Source organism: Amblyomma americanum, chromosome 1 (genome assembly GCF_052857255.1).
Source record: "Amblyomma americanum isolate KBUSLIRL-KWMA chromosome 1, ASM5285725v1, whole genome shotgun sequence".
In the NCBI taxonomy this organism is placed as follows: domain Eukaryota; kingdom Metazoa; phylum Arthropoda; class Arachnida; order Ixodida; family Ixodidae; genus Amblyomma; species Amblyomma americanum.
Genome location: NC_135497.1, coordinates 78,917,129 through 78,942,447, shown reverse-complemented (window position 1 = coordinate 78,942,447; position 25,319 = coordinate 78,917,129). Strand labels below are relative to the sequence as shown.

General features: G+C 47.0%; 2 long non-coding RNA genes across 2 annotated transcripts in view; one reads left to right on the top strand and one right to left on the bottom strand.

Annotated features, from left to right (window-relative positions):
- LOC144113104 (uncharacterized) overlaps positions 1-25,319 on the top strand; it is a 263,457-nt gene that overhangs the window by 221,520 nt on the left and 16,618 nt on the right. The gene's annotated exons all lie outside the window — the stretch shown is intronic.
- On the bottom strand, positions 9,691-20,543 carry LOC144113100 (uncharacterized). Its single transcript, XR_013310614.1, has 2 exons — positions 18,567-20,543; positions 9,691-9,869 (listed from the first exon to the last, which is right to left on the bottom strand). It is a non-coding gene; the product is annotated as an uncharacterized LOC144113100 (long non-coding RNA).

Here is a 25,319-nt window from a genome sequence, read left to right as displayed (position 1 = left end):
AAACGCCATGGCCTGTGAGGAGACACTGCAGGCGCCGGAATCCCGAGTGACAGAAGAAAGGGGTGATGATCTGATATGTATACCGGCGATGATGGCAGCGTCATTACGTTAACAGCGCACACTGTCCTCGAAAGGCTCGTCGGTACATACGCCCTGTCCAACCTGCTCGACTATAATCCACGATGCCAAGTCCACACAAAGACGCCGCCATACAGGAGCTCATAAGCGCCTGTGACCATAACTGGTTGACTAGGCGGCGCAACTCGCGCGCATTCCAGCCTGGCCTGCCCCTACCGGGGCCCTGCACATCAGCGACTGTATCGAGCACGCAGTTGAAATCGCCAACATCACAACGTTACGTCCTCCAAGAAAAAAATAATGTTGATTAGCTCAGCTAATCCAGGATATACAAAGCGAACGCGAGATTCATGTCTCCACTGGCCCATGGAGCCGGTTGTGCGCCTTTCCTTTCGTGAAAATGAACGGCCTTTGCAAAGTTGTCAACGTCAATGAACTCTATGAGCGCCGTCGGCTCACTTGTTTTGTTTGGTTTTTGAGGAAAGTAAATGGCACAGTAACCATCTCACATATCTCGGTGGACACCCGAACCGCGCCGTAAAGGAAGGAATAAAGGAGGGAGGGAAAGAAAAAGAAAACTGAAAATTGAAAGTTGGATTTTGAGGAAAGGCGCGGCGCTGCGCAGCGGCGGAGCACCTGTGGCTCGGTGCTAATAGTGGCGCATGCGCAGTTGTGACTAGGGAGCGAGAAAGAGAGAAAGAGTGAGCGGCGGCCACCTGCGCCGTGCGTGACGTCACTCGTGCTCCGACATACGCCGGCTCGCGCGAAGCGCGGTGTTGACTAGCGTAGTGAAGTTTTTCGCTTCAATACACATCTAGATCTTTAAAGAATGAGTTTACCAAATTATAATGCTCAGGTGCATAGAAGCAAAGAATTTTCAGGCGAAGTGCGTTAAATGTGCAGTTGAACGGCAGCTCGCGTCCAAGCGCATCGTAGGTAACAGATGGTCTCGCAGGAGTATGCGATTCAAAACAAGAACGCCAACGTCGCTAGAACGCGTGCTGTTCGTACGAAAAGAAAGAATCGATGCCAAACCTACGCTTAAATTCCAATTGCGTCTACGCCAAGTCTGCAGCCGTAAGGTTACCGCTGATAAATCTGTTCTGTGCCAAATGTGTTACCTCATGATTTTGCAGTGAGCGCTACAAGATTTAAAGGCTGAGGTGGCACTCTAGTTCGTTTACTTTAGCCTAATGCAAAAAAACAGCGCGAACAAACGGGGACTAGACGAACGGGGACGTTGTATTAACACACGACTCGGAGAACATCTCAATTCATTAGAATCTAATCGCCCCACTAATCTAGTTGATCATTGCCGAGAGTGTCAATCATGTTTTCCGTCCTTGCATTTTACTGACATTTTGTACAAACACCCCGACCAGTTGACCAGGGAAATTATCGAGGCGTATAACATGACAAAGAAACCAAGATTATGTGTCAGCCAACCATCCCTGCTCCTGCGTGACTGTGAGGTTGCATATCTGGACATCACATAGTAACACATGCGTTCTGATTTTGTGTTTTTTTTCGTTTTCTGTTTCCTTTTATAAGTGTGCTTCCTGTGATTAAACTTTAGTTGAGAGTCAGCGCTTGTTCCTGTGTATTCTTCGTCTAGTCCCCGTTTGTTCGCGCTGTTTTTTTGCATTATGTATCACCAACTCGCCCGCTTATCTATCCTGTTGTACTTTAGCCTGGCTACAAGAAAATCATTTTTGACCAGCACGCTGCTTTTGTGCACATTTAATACCAAATTTAATGTATCCAGCCAGATCTCGAGCGCACTGAGGTAATCCTGGAGAGAACGATATAGGGCATGAATGTCTGCTGCAGAAGCAGAGAAGGCTATGTCGTCTGCATAAAAATATACTGTAACATCAGGGTGTACTGGAATGTCGCACATCAACAGATTGAATAGAAGTGGCGAAAGTACAGAACCTTGTGGCACGCGCCTGGTCTGGGCATAGGTGTTTGAGGTGAAGGAACTGTCAGAGCAAAAGAACTGCCGTCCTGTTAAAAATTCGCGGATCCATGCATAAATGTAGTACGGCGGGTGTAATAATGCCAATTTAGAGAGAATGATCGAATATTCAACACTGTCGTACGCTTTATCAATGTCAAGCGTCACTAATGCTGATACTTCTTTCATGTGCATAGCAAGGCGGACTCTGCTGTCTAAATCGACATGGGCAGACCAAATGGAGCATCCGCGGCGAAAGCCAATCTGGGCAGAGCTCAATGCGTTCACTACTGAAACATGCGCGGATAGGCGGCTGTGCACAATTCTTTCAAATTGGATGTTAGAGCTATCGGCCCAATGTTATCAATACGGAAGCCTTTCTTTGAATCTTTTAAGAGACTATTCTTGTCGCCACCTTGTAGGAGTGCGGCAACCATGCAGTTTCCAGTGATGTACTGACCAGGTCGAGGAGGTCCTGAGTGAAGTCTGATCCTTGTTCATGTAGGACCGACAGGGCTCAGCAAGTGTTTTCTTCAGTTTTGAAAGCTACGGAGAGCTCCCAGTTCACTGTGCGTTCTGCTATTTGCAATAAACTTCAGTTGTTAACTGTGATTTGTCAACCACCGCATAGTCTGAGCAGGGGTAGGGGGCGAACAGAGGGACTCTACGCTGCTCCTAACAACGTGAAGCAAGCCCTTGAGCAATTCGCTCTAACTCATCTCTCGCCTCATGTGGAGAGAGCACCACAAGCTGGTTAACTGCATGACCGAGGAGTTCACATTCTGTTTCATAAAACGTTACAAAGCCTTCCTATTTTTGGGAGGTTGACAAATATGTGTCCAAATTTTGATTATAGTCATCATTTGCCTTTATTATGGTTCTTTTAAACGAGGCCGAGAAAAATTTGTAGTTGATCAATTTGACGGGCTCTGATTATGCAAAAGGGTCCTCCACGCTACTTTCCTACGACGGAAAGCTGTCTCACACGCGTCATTCCACCATGGGGATGGCGATTTATTGCAAATAGCAGAACGCACAGTGAACTGGGAGCTCTCCGTAGCTTTCAAAACAGAAGAAAACACTCGCTGAGCCCTGTCGGTCCTACATGAACAAGGATCAGATGTAAGGGAGGCGCGCAAAGATGTTTTGCAGGCTGCAAGGTTAACTAATTTCTGAAGGAACCATGATCTCGGAGGGGGCTCACCAATATGGTGAAAGTAATTGGCAGGTGGTCACTAGATGTGCCACAGTCAATTGTGGATCATGCCCCTATGCCTACTCCTCTTGCTGCCAAGGATAACTTGTGAACTGAACGCGAGTGTCTGCGGATGAAGGTTCTGGCCCGAGAATTCCAACACCGCACATCATTTGCTGACATCCATGCCCATAACATATGTCCTTGTGAATCAGTATAGGAACCCCAGACGACATGATGTGAGTTGAAGTCCCCAGCAATGATTACCCTGCTAGAGTTTGCAAGTAAGCTTTCTAGGTGGTCTGTTCTGCATACTCCATTTGGAAAATAGACGTTTGCGACTGTGACAGTAGAGCAGTGCGGCAAAGTGAGATCTATAGCTTGAAGCTCGCAATCAGAATCCATTACGTTTTAAGTTATTAATGCCCGGTGACACAATTTTGACGAAATCAGGGTCACCAACCCGCCGCCCCTACCATTTATGCGGTCCGCACGGAAAATGCGAAACCTGTTTAAAGAAAATGACCTAGCAGGGGAGAGCCAAGTTTCTTGCAAGAGCACAATATCTGGGTTATGAGAAGATAGAAGAATTTTTAAATCAGGAAGATAAGATGCAATACAGCGGCAATTCCATTGGAGAACCTTTACACCCTCCATGATGCCTATTCGAGAATAGAGGCTGAAACAGCCTCTTGTAGCATATCTGACTTGGAATACACTCTAGAAGGCCCTTTTTTATCTTGAGCTGGGGAACAGAGAACTTAGAAGGAGAGGTTGAAGCACGACGCTTCTGCGTACGACAAGCCATTTCTACATCATCAGTGCAAACAGTGTTGCGAGAAAGACATACAGGGACGCTGTCGAGAGGCGGCACGTGAGACGACACCTTGGGTGATGACGTGGCAAGGAAACTTTGAGCACAGGCTTGCTGTGATGTTGATGCTGGTGGAAATACAGGCTAAGGTTGAGAAATAGCCTAATTTGCAAGAATATCAGACAAGGCCTGCGTGAAGCTGCATGCTGAGCATGCACTCGACAAAGACTGAGAGTGCTTTTTCGATGGTTGACACAATTGAGGCAGACAATGTGGCCTCGAGGTCAGGAGTAGAGGAACGCACAAGGCTGGCAAATGAATGTTTTTTGCAGTTAAGGAGTGCATAAGCGTCTGCCCGTGAGCAGCGATTCTGTTCAATTAATTCCAATAAACTTTGCTCCTGTGACCTACTTTCACAAGTGGCATCATCGGCGCTGTGACTGTCACTGCATAGACAACAGCTCGGTTGTTCAGCGGTGCAGCTGTCGGAAGAGTGACCTTCGATCGCCACACACCCGGCATCTGGTCGCCGACTTACAGGCTCTACCACTATGTCCAAATCTCCAACATTTGGCACATTGCAGTGGTCGAGAATGCAGCGGGTCCACGCTGTAGACAATTGGCCAAATTTTCAACTGCGAGGGGCATGTGCGACCAGCAAAAGTTGTTATGAATGATTCTATTGCAACACGCGCACTCCAGCCATCTCGCGAGAGCAGCGGTATACAGAAATAACTCCCGCCCCGGCTTCCTGGAACTCCTCCAAAATTTCTTGACTTGCAGATGACGGTTCCACTTCACGTACAATGCCCTTAGTGCACGCAAGCTGCTCAGGAATGAAGGCTTTAACCGGCAGAGAAATGAAGGTATTACACTGGAACAGATCCGACGCACACTCAATGTTTGCCGACTTACAAACAATGCCACGCCTTCCAAAACGTCGCACTTCAGAGATGTCGAGATAGTGACTGGTTAGACTTTTTAGTTGATGCTGTATTGTTTTCGGATTCTTCATTTTGAGAATTCCATCTCCAATCGGTACAAGCGCCACGGGAATTGAATTGACACCATTTTTTAGAAATGAATTCAAAGGCAAGCTTTCGGCCGGCAGGCTGGCGAACCAGGCTGCCGAGCCTCTTCCCGGTGAGGTGATAGACATGCCTACACACAGCGCGCCGGCAACCTTACATCACCCGAGTCAGCACAGCTACCGTGAACCCTGGCAAAAACCACACGAACGTGGAACGGCCTCACCAAAAGAAATGCCAGGCACCGCCAGGAATTGAAGCAGGCAGGCGGTAACGAAGCAGCAGCAGTTACTAACAAACCAGCCAAGGTTAACCAGCGTACGTGTCTCAGACTGACGAAGGCTGCTGCTTGCTCCTCTTCAACAGCTCGCTCGTCGCGAGCTCGCGTATATCTGCATCTCCGTCCTGTTCTCCGAGGCCAACCTTGCGTTGGCATTTTTCTTCACTTGTGAACGTAAGATAGCTGCGTCGATGGTTCGCCGTGGACCAGCTGGAGCCGCCTGGCTAGCTCCACCGACGCCGAGTTCCACCGTCCCGGCACCAGGATGTCCAGGCGGCCCTCCAGCAGGTGGCCTGTGCGGAGCCTCCTGCGTGCACAGGCGCTTCCGCCGCGGCCACGGCGGCCATCGGGGCATCAGACGCAGCCAACGGAACCGGGGGCGGTACGGACGACGGCAGCGGGGTCTCCGCCACGATGTCCGCTGAGCGCACGCTGCCCACGGCCGCCCCCGCACCGCCGACCACGCCTGTCCACGGCAACGCCAGCGCACCGGCCAACGACACTCCATAAGACGGCGAGGCGCACATCCAGGACGCCAAGGGGAATCCCACTGTTGCACTTCCCATCGCATCTGGCATAGGGAGCTGGACAGTCTGTTAAGAGGAAAGGAAAAAAATAAACGACCACAATGCTAGCTCTTGAAAAGCAGCAGCACGTTGTCGGCTTTTATTACCACCCCACACGACACGCTCCGACTGAGAGTTCGCTACCCATTGATGTCGTGTTTCGCTTGGTATTCGCTACGCAGTTTTGTTGCAGGCTTTCTGTATCAGTCTAGCTTTTCTGCTTAGCGTATTCGTCGGCGTACTGTGCAGACGCAGAGCATCGGCTCGCCCTCTAGCAGGTGACCACACGGCCGGCGTTATTTCGACCAGGTGAAAAAGTGAAAATAACGGAAAGCCAAGCCAAATCGTTATTCCAACCTGGTCGTAATAACGAAAGCGCTATTTTCACCCATGGATTATAGATTGGCTTGGTGTCATTTGTGATTTGTGGATCGCGGTCGTGCGGGCGTTTTGCATCACTTGCTTGTTTGGTCGTCCTCTGGATGCTCTGGACGTGTGGTGTGGCACATTCGTTGTGAAAGGATGCTTGTGTGGTTTGTGTGCTCGCACTTGTGTAGTGCCTGTGCCTTCGAGTGCGCTCCAGAAAAATGAGTCTTTTCGAAGCTTTCTCAGGAAAATCTTGTCGTAATTGACCGTATGAAAATACGCTATCATTTTGCGTAATTTATGGGTTGATCGAGTGGGCATATGTGCGCTCATCCGTTCCGAGCTTTCGTCCTGATTTGCGCAGAGTATAGGCAAGTTAGTAATGTGAATTCTTTACAACGTGTGGCAATGGTCAGAAATACCATCAGGCACGGTACGTACGTGGTTCTGCAGTCCCCGAAACATTCGTCAGTCGAAGCGAGCAGCGGTCCCATACGTACAGGGTCGTCCACCCTGAACACGCGAGTGCGTGGCTGCACTCTCTGGAGGGCCACTGCGTCCGACACGGCCACTCATCGCAGCCGAGTGGCGCAGAAGTTGGACCTGGGCGTGGCGCTTCGCGTAATTAGGCACTTCGCTTCGATGCGCGGCCGTGTCGGACGCAGTGGCCCTCCAGAGAGCGCAACCATGCGCTCGCCTTACGACAAGAGAAGAAGGTTGCTAGTGACACGTCGACAGGACCAGATGGTATTCCGATTATATTAATAAAGAATCTTGGACCAAAATCCAAGCAAACATTAATAGAGGTACTGGATGGCAAAACCCCCAATGAATGGCGATCAAGTAGAATGAACATGATATATAAGTGAAAGGGGGACAAAGCTGACATAAGCAAATACCGTCCTTCAGAAACACACTGCGATGAGCTCGGTTAGCCCGAGCAGCTGTCTGTGGAAGGGATTTAGCAATGAAGAGGGAGCATGCCTGGAGCGTGCGAAGATGCGGTACACGTGCGCGGTGGCCGCATTAATCCCATAAAATCATCGCTATATTGGAATCTAGAAATTGTGTATTTTAAGGTGCAGGCGACAAGAATAAAGCGGATGGCAAAAATAAAATTGTCGGAATGAACCCATGCAAGCGCATTTCGTACAGCGTTGTTTGTGCCGTCTGTCGCGGCATAGTTTCGTTTTTGTGCTGTCGTTCGCGCTAGCGTCGCAGCGTCGATGTAACTGTGCCGACAGACGCACAAAAAATTCGCATGGCCTGTAAGTGTGTTGGCGTTAGCCTGGGTGCTTGCAGAAGTCGCCAAACGCAGCGGCGAACAAGTGCCTATATAGAGTACGTGTATACTCTCGCTTTTTCTGGCCGGCGTCGCCATTACGCGCACATTGAACGAATTCCGGAACGGTGTAAACTACCATCGTGAGATGACTTTCGCGATGTAGACAAGGGAATTATGCAACAATTGCATTATGTAACAGATATAGGCGATCGAGTTTCAGTTGTAGGGGCTTCTGTGGCAGCTGGACTATCTGGCTCATATGAAAAAAAAAAATAACGTACCGAGAAAAATGCAGCAACCGCGAACGTAACAGCGGGTTCTACTGGATGTTTGTTTTGCAAAGGGAAAAATTAATCCTGCCTCTTTTCATTGCGAGAGCTAGAAGCCCCCCCCCCCCCCCCCCTCCCCCAGATGCGGAATTCCATCTCATATCGATATCACCGTTTCGCTGTGCCGCACGCAAGCACTATGATCAGTGCGTTTAGTGCTAAAACCTTTTATGCGCGATCCTTCCTCAAACACACGCTCACACAGTGAATTCTCGTTTCGTGCTCGCTTTTATAGCTCAAACTTTCGGTCAATCTATTGGAACTGAATTAAGAGCGCCAAGAGTGAGCGTGTGTGCGGCGGTGGTTTTGTAGCCGTGCTCCCTTTGAGCAGTCATATATAAATTTGTCGCTATAATAAACTTTTGAGATTTGCGACAAGTCTTTTGAAGATGAAGACAATATATCCAATGGTCATTACGTTTAGGGACAAATTGTGCGCGCACCATAGGTGGGAAATATATATGTGGCCACGTACCAATGGTCAGGCATTGGTTTGGTCTATGGTTTATGGGGGTTTAACGTCCCAACGCGACTCAGGCTATGAGAGACGCCGTAGTGAAGGGCTCCGGGAATTTCGACCACCTGGGGTTCTTTAACGTGCACTGACATCGCACAGTACACGGGCCTCTAGAATTTCGCCTCCATCGAAATTCAACCGCCACGGCCAGGATCGAACCCGTCTTTCGGGCCAGCAGCCGAGCGCCATAACCACTCAGCCACAGCGGCGGCTCTGGTCAGGCATTCGACGCCTCGACACTTCAAACTATTAAGTGACCGAAAATTTGTTCAAACTATGCTGATTAGAAACAAAGGGTAAGGGGACTGAAAAATAGTTCTTTACGCAGAGTTCGGAATAAAGAGAGCCCGACCAGAGGTGTTGGTACGGGTCTTTTCATTCTTATGCGACCGCTCATCAGCACTGTCAGCAGCACCTCATAGCTTCCACTCGATAGGCCCCGCATACGCTAAAATAAACTGGTCCCACGTCGTGGCAGGAACAGGAGCGCAGCTGGGGAGAGAAACTGCACTTCGAAAGCACCGTGACAGAGATAGTAGACGAGTGGTTCTCCACGATTGCCGCATGCAGCACGCTGCATTTCCATGTTTCATCGGTCAGGACACGAACTCTGTACGGCCGTTGCGTATGCTTATATTACCGGCAGCTTTGTCGCACTGAAATACACGATTTTGATGGGAGCGAAGTGCCAGTTTGTAAATACCACAGGTTGGAATTAAGCGATTTCCCTGTCTGTGTACAGTACACACCTTACATACCCCTCTCACAATAATGGCCCTCAGCAGCTGAGAAAAGTTAGAAAAAAAATTAATCTGACATTAACAGGTGATGTGAATTCACTCAGCCACATAGTTCAGGCCACTGTTCTGATTGAGGAAAGATAGGTCACAACATTAAGAGAAGACTATAAATCAAATTTAGCAAATATTTAGGTCATCCTGTTCATTCCGATTTACATTTTCAATGGGCTTGAGCACCCGTTTAGCAGTTGTCTCAAAGCAGTATGTTGAAATTTTTTTTTCATTAGCTTTGTGGAGCATTTTCTGCTGCAATGGCATAAACAGGAAGGCGCCATGCGGTTCTGCAGCAACACTTCAGACTGCGATGCGACATACAGCAAGCACTTACCTCAAAGATGAGTAGGTTACTTAGAGGAAACAATGTCATGGTTGGGTATGGCCTTAAAAAAAAAACTGCTTTGTAACACGGTTTTTCTATACGGCCAACAAAGTTACTCATTTATTCATATACTTCATTAATTACTGACAATGCGTGTCGGTAGGAATACTTTATTTGGCAAGGAAGTCCTGGCCGACGTGGGCCTAATGCGACTGCCTGTAGGCCAAGGTGCAGACTTGTGGGCACAATCTTGAGCCAGTAGCCTGGAACGGGGAATAGGTGCCTTGGACCAGAGAATGCCGCGCCATGCAAGGTCGGCTGCTGCAGTCCCTCCACTAGTGTCAGTCATACACAGGGTTGGATGCCATGAAAAGAGAAAAAATTATGCAAGTTCAGAACAATAAAATGCAACTAATAAACCACTAAGAGAAACCCACAAACAAATACACAAAAAATGGAATGCATGAGGGAAAAAAGATAGTCCTTCTCCCAACAGGCTATAGCAGCAGCCCACGGACTCCTGTAGTGGCTTTGCGTATGGACATTAGAAAGATACTTAAAAAAAAAGGTTAAAAGGAACACTTTTCAAGATGTGCCAGAGAAACCACACACAAAAAGAAGTGTGTTTAATGCAGAGACCAAGCATGAATAAAATTAGTCAAGAAAAACAACGAAAGGGTCTCAGAAAGGCTTCTGACGCTGGCACACAGGAGGTCACAAGCTTCATATGCTAAGCCCAAAACCTTAAAGGGACGGAGACATCAAATTTTTGGTTGGAGTGTTCTTAGTTTCAAACATTGCATACTCCCACCTGGCACGTGATACGTGCTCCGCAATTCAAATATGCACATTAAATATTATCGCATTATTTATACTGAGCGATTTCGGTTTCTGAGTGCCAAGGTGCATTATGACGTCACTCCCGAGGAAGAGGAGCAACCTTGGTCATGTGGGCTCCAAGAGTAGTGACACAGGGACCGCTTCATCGTCTGCTCTCGTACACCATGCTACGCATATCAGGGCCTTTCGAAATGCCGGCCAGTACTGCGATATGCGTTATTTTCGAGTAGTTCCAATTACAAAACAGATATTTGAAATTACAATACAAACATGTTTCCACAAAATTCAGTGATGAAAAGAAACATTTCATTCCTCTTCATAATTTATCGCATCCTAAAGCTTATTGAGCATCTCAATGAATGAGGGAAAATCATGTAGAATGATACAATTAGTCTGAGCCATAACTGTGTTCAGGAAAAAACATGACAGCTTGACTTTGTAAGCTGCCGAACGACAATCTTTCGCCTTTTCATTTCTCGGTCTTTCGGCGAAGATCATAGCACCGAAGTGCGGCCTTGTGGTAGAGCATCCGCCTCCCATTCAGGAGGTGCTGTGTTCGACTCCCAGTGCTGCCGGGTACCAAACGGTTTTAAGATTTCCCCGCCATGGTGCTCGGCTCATCTAGGGTGAGATGCTTGGAAGAAGGGTCTTCGACCAAACCGTTACCTTGACGGATCAGAGATAAGTTCCGCTGTCAAGCAACCCTAAATCCACCTCGTGCGGCAGAAGCCCATCTTTTTTTTAACCCGTCATGCACACCTGCCGACGCTTGTGAGCCAGCCACAACGGTAGCAAGCAAATACCGCTGCACTTTGCTCGAAGGGGGGTTTGTGAGCGGAGAGCTATGACACATCTCTCTTGAGGCTAGAGAAGTGAATGTTGTAAGTTTTGTAACTGGCACAAGGCGAGAGTTTTGGACTGCAGGTTTTAACCACATAGAGACGTTTTTGTGCCCACATTTGACTGGAATTTTGAGGCGCAGGCTATCCTTCCCACGCAGTGCACCCCTGGAGAGCCGAGCACTAGGCCGGGGGACCGCCTGTTCCCATTGGATTAATTGGCTGGTGGACCGGAGGCCGTGGGTATCGTACCCACGACCTCGCGTAGCCGAGGCGAGCACTCAAGCACGAGGCCACGGCTGCAGTGGAGATGCTCTTGTCACAGTTCAGACACTGAAAAGGCGTATGAAGTGATGTGGCATTGTTGAGAAACATTAATGGCACAAAAAATCAATGAACAGCAGCTTAAGCTACAACAAGAGAGCATTAACAAGATGACCTCTTCCACAATCCTTTGTGACACCTCCAGCTGAGGAATGCTGCCCCAGATGCAGCATTCTTGACGGGACATGGCCCGCTTAACTCTTGTGTATGGGTTTCACCACACTGGAATCCCTGGCCATAACGGACCCACAGATGCTGGCACATTTCAACTAGGAATCTGTGCAGGAATTTCAGCAGCTGTTTCCCTTCTCACTAGATGAAAAGTGCCTGGGTGATCCGGAGTCTTAGATTTGGATGTTTGTTAAAATTATGCTCACAAGTTTTTGCTTTCTTTTAATGGTTCATAAGAGTGGTGGCCATATGTGCTGACATTACATGTGCTTTCACAAAAGAAACAAACAACTCTACTTTGAGAAAATTCTGGAAAATTTCTAAACGGAACACTCTGCATGCTTTCAGGAGCTTCATACACTGCTCACTGTAGTGCAAGAGAATATTTCAGGCTTTCAAGAAGGTACCCTTGAATAAGAGGACTGACGAAGGTTGGTTTGCTCATCACTGAGAAGCACTGCCTTTTACTGCCTTTCTAATGAAGGCACACTCTGGCATCCCTTTAGATAGCAGCAATGCCATAGGACAAGCATCAAGCGATTTCCACAAAAAGTAACAGCTTTTTATGACCTCGTCATCACAGCTCGAACCGCAGAGAAACTAGCCTTTATTTGTTTGTTTCTGCAATAGCCTACAAGATTGACGAGGCCTGAGAGCAAGATTTACAGATCGATTTTGATGCCACACTGGGGTGGCGTGGCACCTGCATCAGTATACTGAAAGTGCATGAATTCTGCACATTACTATAACTACGGCTTATTCCACAGAAAACACTTTTGAAATTAGCTGTGTCTATTCATATGCACCAGACCAAATTTAACGAGGAGTGTGGCAACCTGTACAGAACCAACCAGTATATACAATGCTCACTTAATTGAAGACAAGAAAAAGACAGCTAAAACAGACAGGCTGCCATGCCTAACACTCATTAGAAGCAAAAATATGTCATGCCAATAAGAACGGACCGTGTGCTGGACACTCACAGTATCGTTAAAACTAGCAGCAGACCTCTGCGTTAATTTCAGTCCGTCCTTTTCCGAGACTTGACCACTTTCTTGATGGTATCCCTCACAACTCCCCGATTTTTCCAAGTAAACGAAATTCCGCTTGACAATTCTAGGTTGCTAGACACCCTTTAAAACCGTCACAGCCCTTCAAAGAAATACAGTAGAACCTTGCTTTTCTGTTCTTGGTTCGTGTAATCTGCTGTATCACAAAACTAAAAATTATGCGTGTTGTGCTATTTTTATTCACAATACAAATCCTGGATAACTTTTTGAAACGATTCCCTGGTATACATGTCTATACATTTGCCAAATTCTGACCATATGATGCATTCAGAGACCAAGAGAAAATGCCAGCCAAGCTAGTCATTTTTGGATGCTTCGCCCACATGCACCTGAGCACTGCGGAGACGACGCCGCTGCTGCCCTGCACAAAGGCAAGGACACAAAGCATCTTACGAGCAGCTGCGGCGCTTCCACAATGCACAAGCGTAACGGGACAAAGTATCTGAAAACGGTAAGAAATAGTTGACGGACTGGATGTGCCATGAAACTTCAGACCCATGAAAAAAAAAAAGAGAACAACTTGCAAGCGCTAGGAAAGGAATTTTTCAAAATTTGCGCCAGCACATTCACAAAAGTTTTAATGAAGTGAAAGTGCCAATAAATGCCAGGGACCAGGAAATGGCGCAAAACCTGGACATAGAGACAATCATGTGCAGAACAGCAAAAAATTTTTTCGCAGGTGCTAATTCAAGCTTGTTGCTAAAGCATTGCTTTCATAACATCCAAAAAAAATAGAAAGGGGGAAAAAGGAGGGCGAGACAAAAAAATAAAGGTAAGGTGGCACAAACCTTTGCCTTAAAAATGTAAAAGGCCTCGTCTCGTACCATTTGCAGACGCTATGATGTCAGGATTTCGCATTCATTGAAAAGCAGTGTGCAATCACCTTGAAATCAGTGTGTGGCAGACTAGCCAACAATTAAATTACTTTTCTCGGTAATTTCTAATGTAATTCATTACTTTTGCAGCCTGGTAATTTAGTAATGTAATGAACTACTTTCAAGCAGTAATTTCATGGAAAATAATTAATTACTAGCAATATTAATTTTGCTGCATACCAAATCCATGCCTCTCGTATCTGCCATGCTTTGGCCTCACGTTTGTGGAGACGAGAATATACAAAGCAAAGATGCAGTTTATCGGGGTTTAACGTCCCAAAGCAAGCGACTCGGGCTATGAGGGACGCAATAGTGAAAGGCTCCGGGAATTTTGACCACCTGGGGTACTGAACGTGCACTGACATCGCACAGTACACGAGCCTATAGCATTTCATCTCCACCCAAATGAGACTGCTGCAGTCGGGATCAAACCAGAGTCTTTCGGGTCAGCAGCCGAGCACCATATAACTAATGAGACACCACGGTGACTCCCAAAGCAAGGATAAATTACGGAGGGCACTTGAGACTACTTCCATGCTTTGAAGGCGACAAACATTCACTTTTTAATTTATATTGTTTCCTTCCTTTCTAATGACACACCTACTCATTAGCATACAGTCATAGGGCAACACATACATTAAATGAACCATTACTTGCCAAGAAGCAATGCGGTTTTGTGGCCCATGGGTTGCGTGATCGCCTCGCAATCTGAAGGCTCCTGGTTCAATTCTCTGTACCCTCTGAAGAAATTTTTCTCTTTGCTGATGATGTGATTAATTGGGGGTTGTGGACCACTTTTCCTGGACATCGACGACAACGCCGGGTGTCAATGCTAATGTGCCACTTAAGGCTTGTGCCTTAAAAGCACGCAACCAGTAATAGCCAGCACCGCAGGGAAGCGGCGCACGCGTACGAGAGGTGATGTGCGCGCAGGCGCCAGCACTGCCTTTGTGAAAAGTCTGCATATCAGTCACAGGACTGCTACGCATCTTCCTGCACTGCACACAGTTTCATACACAAAGGCACTGCATGGCCACCAAAAGAGCTCCATGACCAAGGCATGCCATACGGCACCTTTGCACAGATGCACTGCAAATGCTTGAGCAAGTACTTTGACATCGCCCCACTGACAAGAAGTCTCAACTGACACGTTTAAGAAAGTTGGTCGTGAGTTGTCGGTTTTTTATGGCCTCATTTGAGGCCCTATTTCTAACCCAAGGGCAACAAAGGCAACAGCGTCCCAGCGACATGAAATTTATTTCCACCAACTTGCCTGCAGAACAAAACAATTGAACATCAGCAGAATTGGCAGCTTCTCTGCGCCCCTGTGCACTTCTGGGATGATGCGTGGATAAGCAGTCAATGTACTCCCGCTGTTTACGCGGATGACAAATTCTTCAAAATCAGGATGGTGGGACGATATTACACATTGAATGATGTACTTCTGTTTGAAGAGTGATATGAGAAATACCATCTACATCAGCAAAGTGGCTGTTCAAATTGACTAAAGAGGGGCAAAATTTCCAACGCCCATTTTCAAGCTTAGTGGCAGTGCAAACAAAAAACTAGAAATTTTGCACAAACTATGACAAATGCGCAACATTTTAGCATCAAAACTAAGAAGTAATTTTCATTACTTAAAGCAGGTAATTGTAATGTCATGTCATTAGTTTTTGAGAGCAGTAATTTGTAATGTAATTTAATTACTTCTGTGAGATTTCTAGGAAAGTAATTAGTAATGAAATTTAATTACTTTTCAAAAGTAATTTTGCCATGTATGGTGTGTGGTCAGCGGCTGCGTAGGGAACTTGTCAGTGTCCTTAAGTTCTTACGCAAACCACCCAGTTTCCTATATGTGACAATGTTCATGGGGAAAAGGAATATTGTGATGGAGACGACAAAGCTGGCAGTGGTGCGGTACAGAGCACTCGCTGCAGAGCACTCGGCCATTCCCTCCATGCAAATCATATCTCTGCCATCATTCATCGCGCCTCACTCTTTGGCCGGCCACCACGTAACAATATTATACACCACACAGCATTTGCATTGGAGGGAATGGCCAAGAGCATTTTCCATTTGGTTTTTTTCATATTAAAGGAGTATAGGCACGTAATTGCGGTTGCATGTTTTCTTCTCTACAATGATGTGGAAAATACTACTACACATGAATCACCATGCAATATTTGCCCACGGCCGCTAAATAATTTATAATTTTTTCTGTCATGCTGTTTCGGTTTCAACAGCCAAACAATGGCGGCGACGTCGAAGAGTGCATTTGTGTCACGTGAGGCATGGAAAAACGCCCATATAATCGCTGCTTCATTGTTATAATTTACTGCAGTGCTGAAGCCAGCCTTCCTCAAGAGCCGGAATGACAACTAATGTGGAAGCAGCGATTATATTGCAGTTTTTTCATGCCTCACGTGACCTGTAGGCACACGTTGGCGTCACAGTCCTCATTCGGCTGTTGAAACTGAGACCGAAACAGAACGAGAAAGAAATGAGATTATAAATTATTTAGTGGTTATAGAAAAATACCAGGTGGTAATCCATGTTTAACAATGCCTTAAGCATCATTACAAAAAAAAAAAAGCACCCGAAAGTTAGGTGTTTATACTTCTTTAATTCTTTAGACCCACCATTCTGCTCACTGATCTTGCTTTGGCGTTCATCTCCTGAGTGACTTTGCGATATCACCTGTGAATTGCAGATTACTAAGGTGTTCTCCATTAACTCTTATCCCCAACTGCTCGCAATCCAGGCCTCGGAATAGAGCAGGTATTCCTAAATACCTCCTGTTTACAGGTGGCATTGTGGAGACTCATTTTTTTTGCATGATTGGTGATGTATTAGACACTGCAGTCCAAGACTTCTTCAGCACAGTTTGGTATTTGCACTGTTGCTTCCATCATTGGCAAAACACCATCTAATGAAAGTAATGCCTACATGGAAGCTGAAGACAGCTAAACCCTTACTGTTGGAAAAAACTGCATGCGTGCTAGACACTTGCTTGTTCACTCAAATACGGCCTAATAGAGCAGCAGGGACACGAGGACCTGGATTACATGCCTTTGAGACTGCACTCATAGCTATCTGATTAAAAGGTTTCGCTTGCGCATTATTAATAGAGCAGGTGGGACCCACCTGGCTTATATGCCTTCGAGGCTGCGCTAGTAGCCATGTGATTAAAAGGTTGCACCTGTGCATTCTTTGAAATGCCCCGTTTTCGTGTCGTTTTCGTGGCATGTGTTTTCGTGACATGTGAAATGTGTCGTTTCCGTGACACTAGCCAGGGCTGCCGAGCGGTCATCCCGATAGTGAATAGAAGAAGACACCGACGGAGAGATGCGCTTAGTGAAGATGGGTTCAGAGGACGGTACAACAGAAATGGCATGGGGGGAAGTGCTGGCCGCCACAATGAAAGATATGTGTGAATGAATCCTGGTCCATGAAGCTTCCAGGTCACAGGTCGCCAGGAGCAGACGGCTGAATCCCTTGGACGCACCAAATGGCATGGGCAGGGGGGTGGTGTCCTCGGGTGTGGGCGGCATCTCGGGTCGCCGCAGCGTAATCATGTCAACATGTATTGTGGTCAGGGCAGGGGACGGGGCTGGGGTAAGCAGCGAGGTCGGTTCAGGTCCAGCGGGCTGGAGCACAGCCGGGCGGGGCGAAGCAGGTACACACGGCCGGTGGAGGACTCTGAAGCTCCAGGACCAGGATGGGGATGATACCCCGCATCTCATACCAAATGTTGCGTAGCGACCAGCCGAATAATAAGCGGCGATGAATGATGGCAGTGAGACGATTTTAATGGCCACTCGCCTATAACGCGACCTTTCTGTTCCTGCACCACTGCCAGCTTCGTTGTCTTCGTGACAATATTGCCGCTTTGCACATAGTTTTCCCGCAGTGCCACGAGGTACGCTTTAATGAGGTTTTACTGTGCCTGTGAGTACTAAGGTTGCTGAATTTGATGCGTCTCAATGTGAAATATGAACCGATTCATACACCTCCTGCATTCATACGCCCATGAGCCAACTATAAAATTGAAGTTCTGATCTATTGCTATGCGATGCGTTCAGAACAGGTGCTGCCCTTGATGGTCTCACAGATAACTTTGACCACAATGGCAATACAGGCACCAAAGGTTGCCTCCAAACTATAGCTCTCCACCATTCATGGCAAGTTTTCCGCTGCTCTACTGTCTTTTTCCACAGTGGCCCACTCATAACTCACCTCAGTTCTGACTGCGGGGCCAATCCAGCAAACAAGCCTTACGCAGTGCTGTCTGGATGGACGTTATGGCCATGCCACTACTCTAATTACACCCCACCACTTTCGCTCGGCCCCATGGCGACATTCCTAACAGAGGTAGGGGAAGGAGGAAGTTGGAGCACCACGAAAGCCAAATGTACAACAAGCACATAGTGCAGTGGCCTCACTCAAAGCTCTTGCCCTGAGCTCAAACAGCACAGGTACTTCTGGTTGAGCTTACAACTTTGTCATGCCCGAGCTGACAGCTCACCAGCCACACACATTGAAACAAATTTTTAATTACACATGCCAACAATGCCACATCTATTAAGATACGGAAGATGATGTTAAGAGACCTATGCTCTAGCCAACCCAAAATTCTTACCACTGTCAAGTATATGACCGCGATTCTCTTCGGCAATGCATCCAGCTCATTACTGTTCACAGCTATGGTAAATTGTCATTTTTACCTCTCAGATTTTCTCATCAAGAAGCACAAGGGAAATTGGTTAACTGTCTGGTTCTTGGGACCAAGTGACATTAAGCAATCACTACAAGCTCTGGGCAAACACTACAAACACCTTCCCCACGTAAAACCGATGTTCGGTGCTGGTGGCACAGCACTCATTTTAAAATATCACCGAAGGTGGAGGGCTCACCTTGTGGCGCCTTAAAGCCTTTCCTGCCTCAGCATTATAACGTCCCATTTGTTCAGCCTCTGCGCCAGCAAGTGAACGCCGGACTCGAAGCAGGAATCGGGAAGGCCCGTGCATACCAGAAAACTGCATGCCAATTTTTCAAGTGCTGTTTTCTGAAATAAACATTAATTTAAAAGAAGAACATGTTTCGCTCTGCAGACACCGAAGCGTAATCGCTTATCTCGCCGCAATTTTTACGCCTGTTTTAGATAGCGAATAGTAACAGGAGCACACAATTGTGAAGAGCAATTAAGTCAACACTCCACAGACTTTCCCAGCCGCGGGGCCACAAAAAAATGGACCGCGTACAAAACTCATTGCACAAACGGTTAGTTCAACTCACGACCGGTAAAGCCGGTCGTGGTTTAACTGGGCTGTTGTCAAAAGTTTCCGGCCTTTTTTCGGGCGCACACAAAAGCTGGTAATTATGCGTGTTTTACATGACCATGAGTTACGTTGGGCTAGGCTGACAAAGGTATAAAAACACGCTCAGCGCTTCCTCTTTTCCGTATACCTGCACAGAGCGGGCTCAGCGCTAGTCCTGGGTTATCTGCTAACACAAAATATTCGGGCGCAAGGAAGTTGACAACGGAATGCCGAGTGTCAGATAACAGGCAATCGCTCAGTATGTGCATACCAAAAGATAGAAAGAACAAATTACTCACGTGCAACACGATCGCACGCTCCTCACGCCGAGCTACTGAAAGCAATGCTCGGCTCGGCTCGGTGGCTCGGCTCAAACATGGCTCAAACAGCAAAAAAATTGCCGGACGTGACGTCTTTCTTCAAAGCGGATGCGACGTCATATCTAAACATCCGGGCCTCAGAAAGAGATAAATTGGACTCAATAATCAGGAGATGCAACAAACGAGCACTCGGAATACCCATAAGCACCTCCACCGAAAGGCTCCTAGCAATGGGAATCCATAATACATGGAAAGAAATAGCCGAAGCAGTAAGGACCGCCCAGCAGGAAAGACTCAGCCAAACGTACACAGGCAGGGCCATTCTAAGCATGGTGGTACTGCAGACGGGTAGAGGCATGCAAAAGAAACAGGATATTCCAAGAAAAATGAGGGAACAGCTGAGGATTGACCCGCTTCCCAAAAACATGCATCCCACCTTCAATAAGGAAAGGAGGGAAAAAAGAGCTGAAGCACTAGTCAAACGCTTCAGCGAAGTAAACAGTGAGACAGTGGCATACACAGATGCGGCGAGCGGCAAACTGGGGGCAGCAGTAGCCTCGGTAGTAGATGGTCAAGGTAAAGCAATCTCGGCAGCAACAATACGCAGCCGCAATCCAGAGGTAGCGGAAGAAGTAGCAATAGCGCTTGCTTGCGTAGGCACCAAGGCAAGTTACATAATAAGCGACAGCAAAACAGCCATCTACAATTACGGAAGGAGCAGAGTAGCACCAGAAGCGGTGCGAATACTGGTTGGAAGGAAAATTGATAGGAAAATTAGCCTCATATGGGCACCAGCTCACACGTCATGTTCCAGGCAACGAGGCGGCGCACCTCTTAGCCCGAGATCTCTACCTCCGGGCAAGAGCAGAGCCGCCCGATTGCAAGGAGCTTGACGAGAGACTACAGACATACACGGAGATAATAGAAAACTACAGATTACAGCGAAGAACTGTCCCTCCACCGGACAAAGAGCTCGGAAACAGAGAGGCAACAACTTGGCGCAGATTACAAGCAGGAAATTACATAAATCCGGTATGGGCATCACACGTCCTGAAAGACGAATACATAGATGATAAATGTAAGGAATGCGGGGAGAGCGGGACCCTCGACCGCATAATCTGGCAATGCACACACTCCCCAGGGGTCAATGAAGGAATAAATAGTAGAGAAGCCTGGGAGACCCTTCTGCAAAGCGCGGACCCCGCCATGCAGAGGAAAGCCATCCATCTGGCGGTAGAGGCCGCGAAGAGACAGCAACTCTTTGCCTGCATCTAGTCGCGGAGGCCCCGGCCCCTGCCCCTAGGCCTGCGCGCCACGGGTAGGGAGTAGGGGGTCTCCATTTCTGATGGAAATAAAAGTTTTTGGAATGGAATGGAATGGAACGCTTGCGTTATTTCGACCCGGTTGTAGCAGTCACTGCCGTGACCACACCGCGCGCGCAGCCCGTGCCTCGTGCCAAAGCTTGTGCCAACGTTGATTTGGCACTAGCATGGCCTCTAAGATGGCCTCAAAAATCACCAGAGGGTAATCTCGGAGGCCATGGCACTAAGCTTCCGTTGCTCTTCAGCGCTGAGTTTCGGTTTTGTGCGAAAAAGAAAAAACACGAGATTTTCTCTCACTGCAGGCATAGCGTTAGAAAATGACTTTCTACGCTTTAAAAACAGATACGGCATCGTCTTCTCCGAAGCTGCGAGCTCGTCAGTGTCGGTAATTGCCAAACTTCGTTGAATAACAAAATAATTTGCAACCTATCGAACGCGTTTTTTACAATAACTGACGACTGCCGAAGCTGAGAGATTCCCCTTGTAGAGGTTTCCTTTTTAGCAGCTTTAACTCTTTTTAGCAGTTTTTGAAAGTATTCACTGAAACAACCTCTATCGTCATTGTGCATTCGCTTTTTCTAGTAGTGGTGCTGTCCGTCAGCCAGGTTAGCGTTTGAACCTCTATGGATTGAACAGCCGGAACTGAAACTATCTGAAACCAGCGTTCTAATCAAGTACTACATCGCCTGCACGGTCAATAAAACTAATTCTGATACCAGCAGGCGTTTTTTACAATCAACAGCTATTTTTATGAATGTAAGGTGAAAAGTAAATTTGTTTTGACCAAGACCACTAGTGTTGCTAACGTCCTATAGGACAAATGCTAAACTTGTGCAAACTTTTGTGTATGCTTGACCTGAAACGCAACAATAGCTAAGGCTGCTATTTATTTTATTCCCTTCATTGCTAACGACCATATATTTAGGTTCTGAAAAATAGCTGTAACTTTATGAGAGTGAAACCAGAGTTACGTACGCGTTTGTGGCGTCCAAACCTCGCTAAATCTAAGAAAACAAGCTTTCAAACTGCTTTTAATTCATGTGCTTAATATTCGAACAAAAAGTTATCAAGGCAAACTATTTCAGTGCGAAAAAATTATTTCCTTCATTGTTGTATATATATATTGGCTAATTTATTGGAACCGGTTTTGGCTACGACACGTTCTGAAACTTTATAGATGTGCAAGCGTAAACTGTGACCTACTGGCTGCTTTCAAAAACGTACTAACGCGTTCTGGGAGGTCGCAGCGACACCTATTGTTGATGGCCAAAAGCTAATTATTGATCTGTAGTTGCTAAAAAATATTTACTAACAGGCTACTGGGCAGTGTTGATCTGTGTCGATATGAGGCGCTACAGTAGTTAAATTCTGAAGCTGTACGCAGTATATAAGCTCACACAGGGAGCAAGACCGCGCAGTGTAGCTTTTTTCTCGGTCACCACGGCGAATGCGATCGATGGCAGCTCATCGAAACACATTTGAATGCTCGTGCATTTGAAAAATAGATGTTACGCGACTGCGCGTGAGAACGTGTCCTTCGAGTGGTAAAAAATGAGAGCTATACGAAAAACACTGTGGCCTTCGCATTTCTGCCTAAATTTTAGCAGCTGCATGACTCCGCATCGAAGCATTGATATACGGCGCGTGTTTAGGCTGGTCGTCTGCTACTGCTGGCGCTAGTTCAGATCCGGTGCAGTTTTCATCGTCCGCACACACAGCTAGGCTGGCAGGAGTTTCCCTCGCGGGAGACACATGTCTTCGCGCCGCGAGCAGATAACATGCACGTCTGCTACGAAGCGATGCCGCTAAGGTCAGCATTGAATACACTGGTTCAGAGCCGAAGAAGAAAACCACATTGCCACTACAGCTAGATGCGTCCTGTTCTGCCTTTCGAACGACTGTTGCGCTCATTAAATGCAAGTTTCTCGCGGCGTTCATATCGCGCAGGGCACTGAACCGGTGTAGATCTGAGTTATGCATCGGTTATGCGTAGAAGAAATTGTTAAATGCTACATTTAAGGCCGACAAGCTGTGTACAATCCTTAAAATCCGCCGTGGTGTCCGATTAGTACTTCTAGCTCCTAATCAGAAGAAGTCGCGGGCCCGCGATTCCGGCCGTGGCAGCGTGATTTCAACCAATAAGCATTTTCTCATTGAGCCATTTAACTCTGCCTTCAGGCAGTAATCACTGCCCAAAAAGTAGAGGCAAACGAAAGTTAAATCGCGGCTTATCCGCGAGCTCATCGAATCGGTCAAGAGCACTAAGTGCGGCTTGCTTTGTACAGAGGCCGGCTAAGCTGTTTCCCACACAGCATTCTCAATAGAGGAGTTTGACGAGAGGTGACAGTTCACAAGCAATTTCTTGTGCCCCACAGCAGTAAATATCAAGGCTGCCTTTAGTTTTGTTTTTTTTTCTGTTTCGGCATCACTTTAAGGTCAAAGTTGTAAAGGATTCTCACCTAGTGAGGAAGTGGTAGCCATACGATTCCAGGCTGTCTATTTATTTTTTTCGCCTTTATATATGTATTTTTATTAAGGATACTCTTGTGGGCGCACTCTCTTCTCTTTCTCCACCACGCAACGTATCCGGGCAGTATGTATCGTGGGGTTATATTTCCATGGTTCTTGGAGCGGCAGCCAAAATCCCCGACGGATGCTGTAGTCGTTCATAGAAGCGAGGGAAACAGCTGATAGAGTGGAAAAGGCATTGGATTACGTACAGGGATTACGAGCATGCGGTTTCGTTGGCATATATACGTCGAACGTACTACCTCGATGGAAAGAAATGCGAACAACCCGGCACCAACACGCCCCGCTGTTGGAATTTATTTTCTTCGTGCTTTTAAGCGGGGGGTGCGAAAAAGACGTTAGAGTCGTCCGAGAATGTATCATGGACGAGTCTGGGGTCTTTTTGATATCACCGAAGTAAAAGCGCGGTGAACAGAAATTGAAACAGCGGGGCCTGTTGGCACCAGGTTGTTCGCGTTTCTTTCGATCTAGGTAGCACCTGCCCGCCCTTATTAAAAGGGACATGCAGGGCGTACCTCATGGACAGCGAAGCAAGAACTGTCGTACCGACTCGCGTATATAAAAAAGCAGATTTAATATCCACACGAATTCTGGAGCCAAAAATAGTGTCCAGTTTGACAGTTTTCCCTTCCAGCTGGAAAATACCATTTCCAGCCACCGCTGCTGGGAATGCAGCCGGAAGAGCGCTTTTCCAGCTGGAATTAGTTTGTCCGTTTTCACGACAGGAGGCAAGCGAAAAGAGCGGAACCATTGGCAGTATACCTTGAGCCCGTCGTCACTAGCATTCATGAAAGCGGGTATCAATATCAATTCAGCCAGAAACTTTATAGTGAATTATTGCCTGATCGCTGTAGTACCCTCAGAGCGTCGTGTAGTTCTCATGAAAACGTGAGGTAGCTGAAAAAAAAATAAAATTAAAGCCGGGAGGGCGTGAATGCGCTTCCACTGAATACGGCGGATTTGGGTATAAGAGAAAGCGCATCGTGACGCAGTAATGGTGAGAAGAAAACAGACGGTCGTCAGAATAAACGTGCAGATCACTACAGGCTATCGCCCTATGCTATAATTAACATTTAGTATGAAGCGGGTGGGCGTCCAGGCTAAAAGTGGGTTTTATTTCTTTCAAGACTATATTAAAATGAGCCTCGGTATCGTGCTGTCAGGAAGTTGAAAAAAAAATAAAATTAAAGGCAGGAAGGCGCCGGGCCCTAGAGTGTCACGTTATCCGCTAATGTTATCTCGATCATCAACTGAGTGGCGCCGATAATTAAATTGACCTGAGGTACGTGTAAAGGAAGAACACAAAAAAAAGCCGCACGAAGTGAGCCTCGCGCAGAGAAAAAAGTAAGTAATGTACGGCCCGCTAATTCAGTGCCGTATTCCAGCTCACGCCGCTTAGATATTTGCGAAACGCAGCTGTTCCCACCGACATGGTTTCGTAGATGTGGCGCGCGTTGAAGGAAAAAGAAGAGTACTGGTGTAATACGCTCACCGGTCATCCACCGGTGAATCCCTCGTTCAGTCCCCTGCTGACATCGCAAAGGCCTTAGAAGATATTGCGTGTGGCCTAGAGCTTCGCTTTACATCTGCTTTACCTTCTCCTACTATATTCACATGCACCTCAAGTGATTTCACTGAGGTCTCTATGCCTGAGCTGTCGCAAATTGTTCTGCGCTTATCCCCAGCGGCTCCTGGCCCCGATAAGGTCACTTCATCTATGATCAAAATTTTGTTCAATGAATCTCCTGCAGACCTGTTGGCTCTAATTAACCATTCTATTAAAGGTCCTTGGATACCGCATGAGTGGCGTCTTGCTGAAATAGTTCCATTGCTTAAAAAGCAAGGGGAGGGCTTAACTTTAGACAATATACGCCCTATTTCGTTAACATCGAACCTAGTGAAATTAGTGGAAAGGGTCCTTCTCAGCCGTGTCATGTCATTCATTTAAAAAAATGCTGTATTGAATCCATGTCAAATTGGTTTCAGGCCGGGTTGTTCAATTTGGTGTGCTCATACTGACCTTGAGAGTCGTATTAAATTAGCTCGCAATAGAAGAGAGTTTGCTGCGCTTGTCACCTTGGATGTCAGTAAAGCATACGACAGCGTGGAGCACTCGACTCTATTAATAAGATTACAGGAACTCAACTTCCCAAGCTATTTTGTAGCCTGGATTTCTG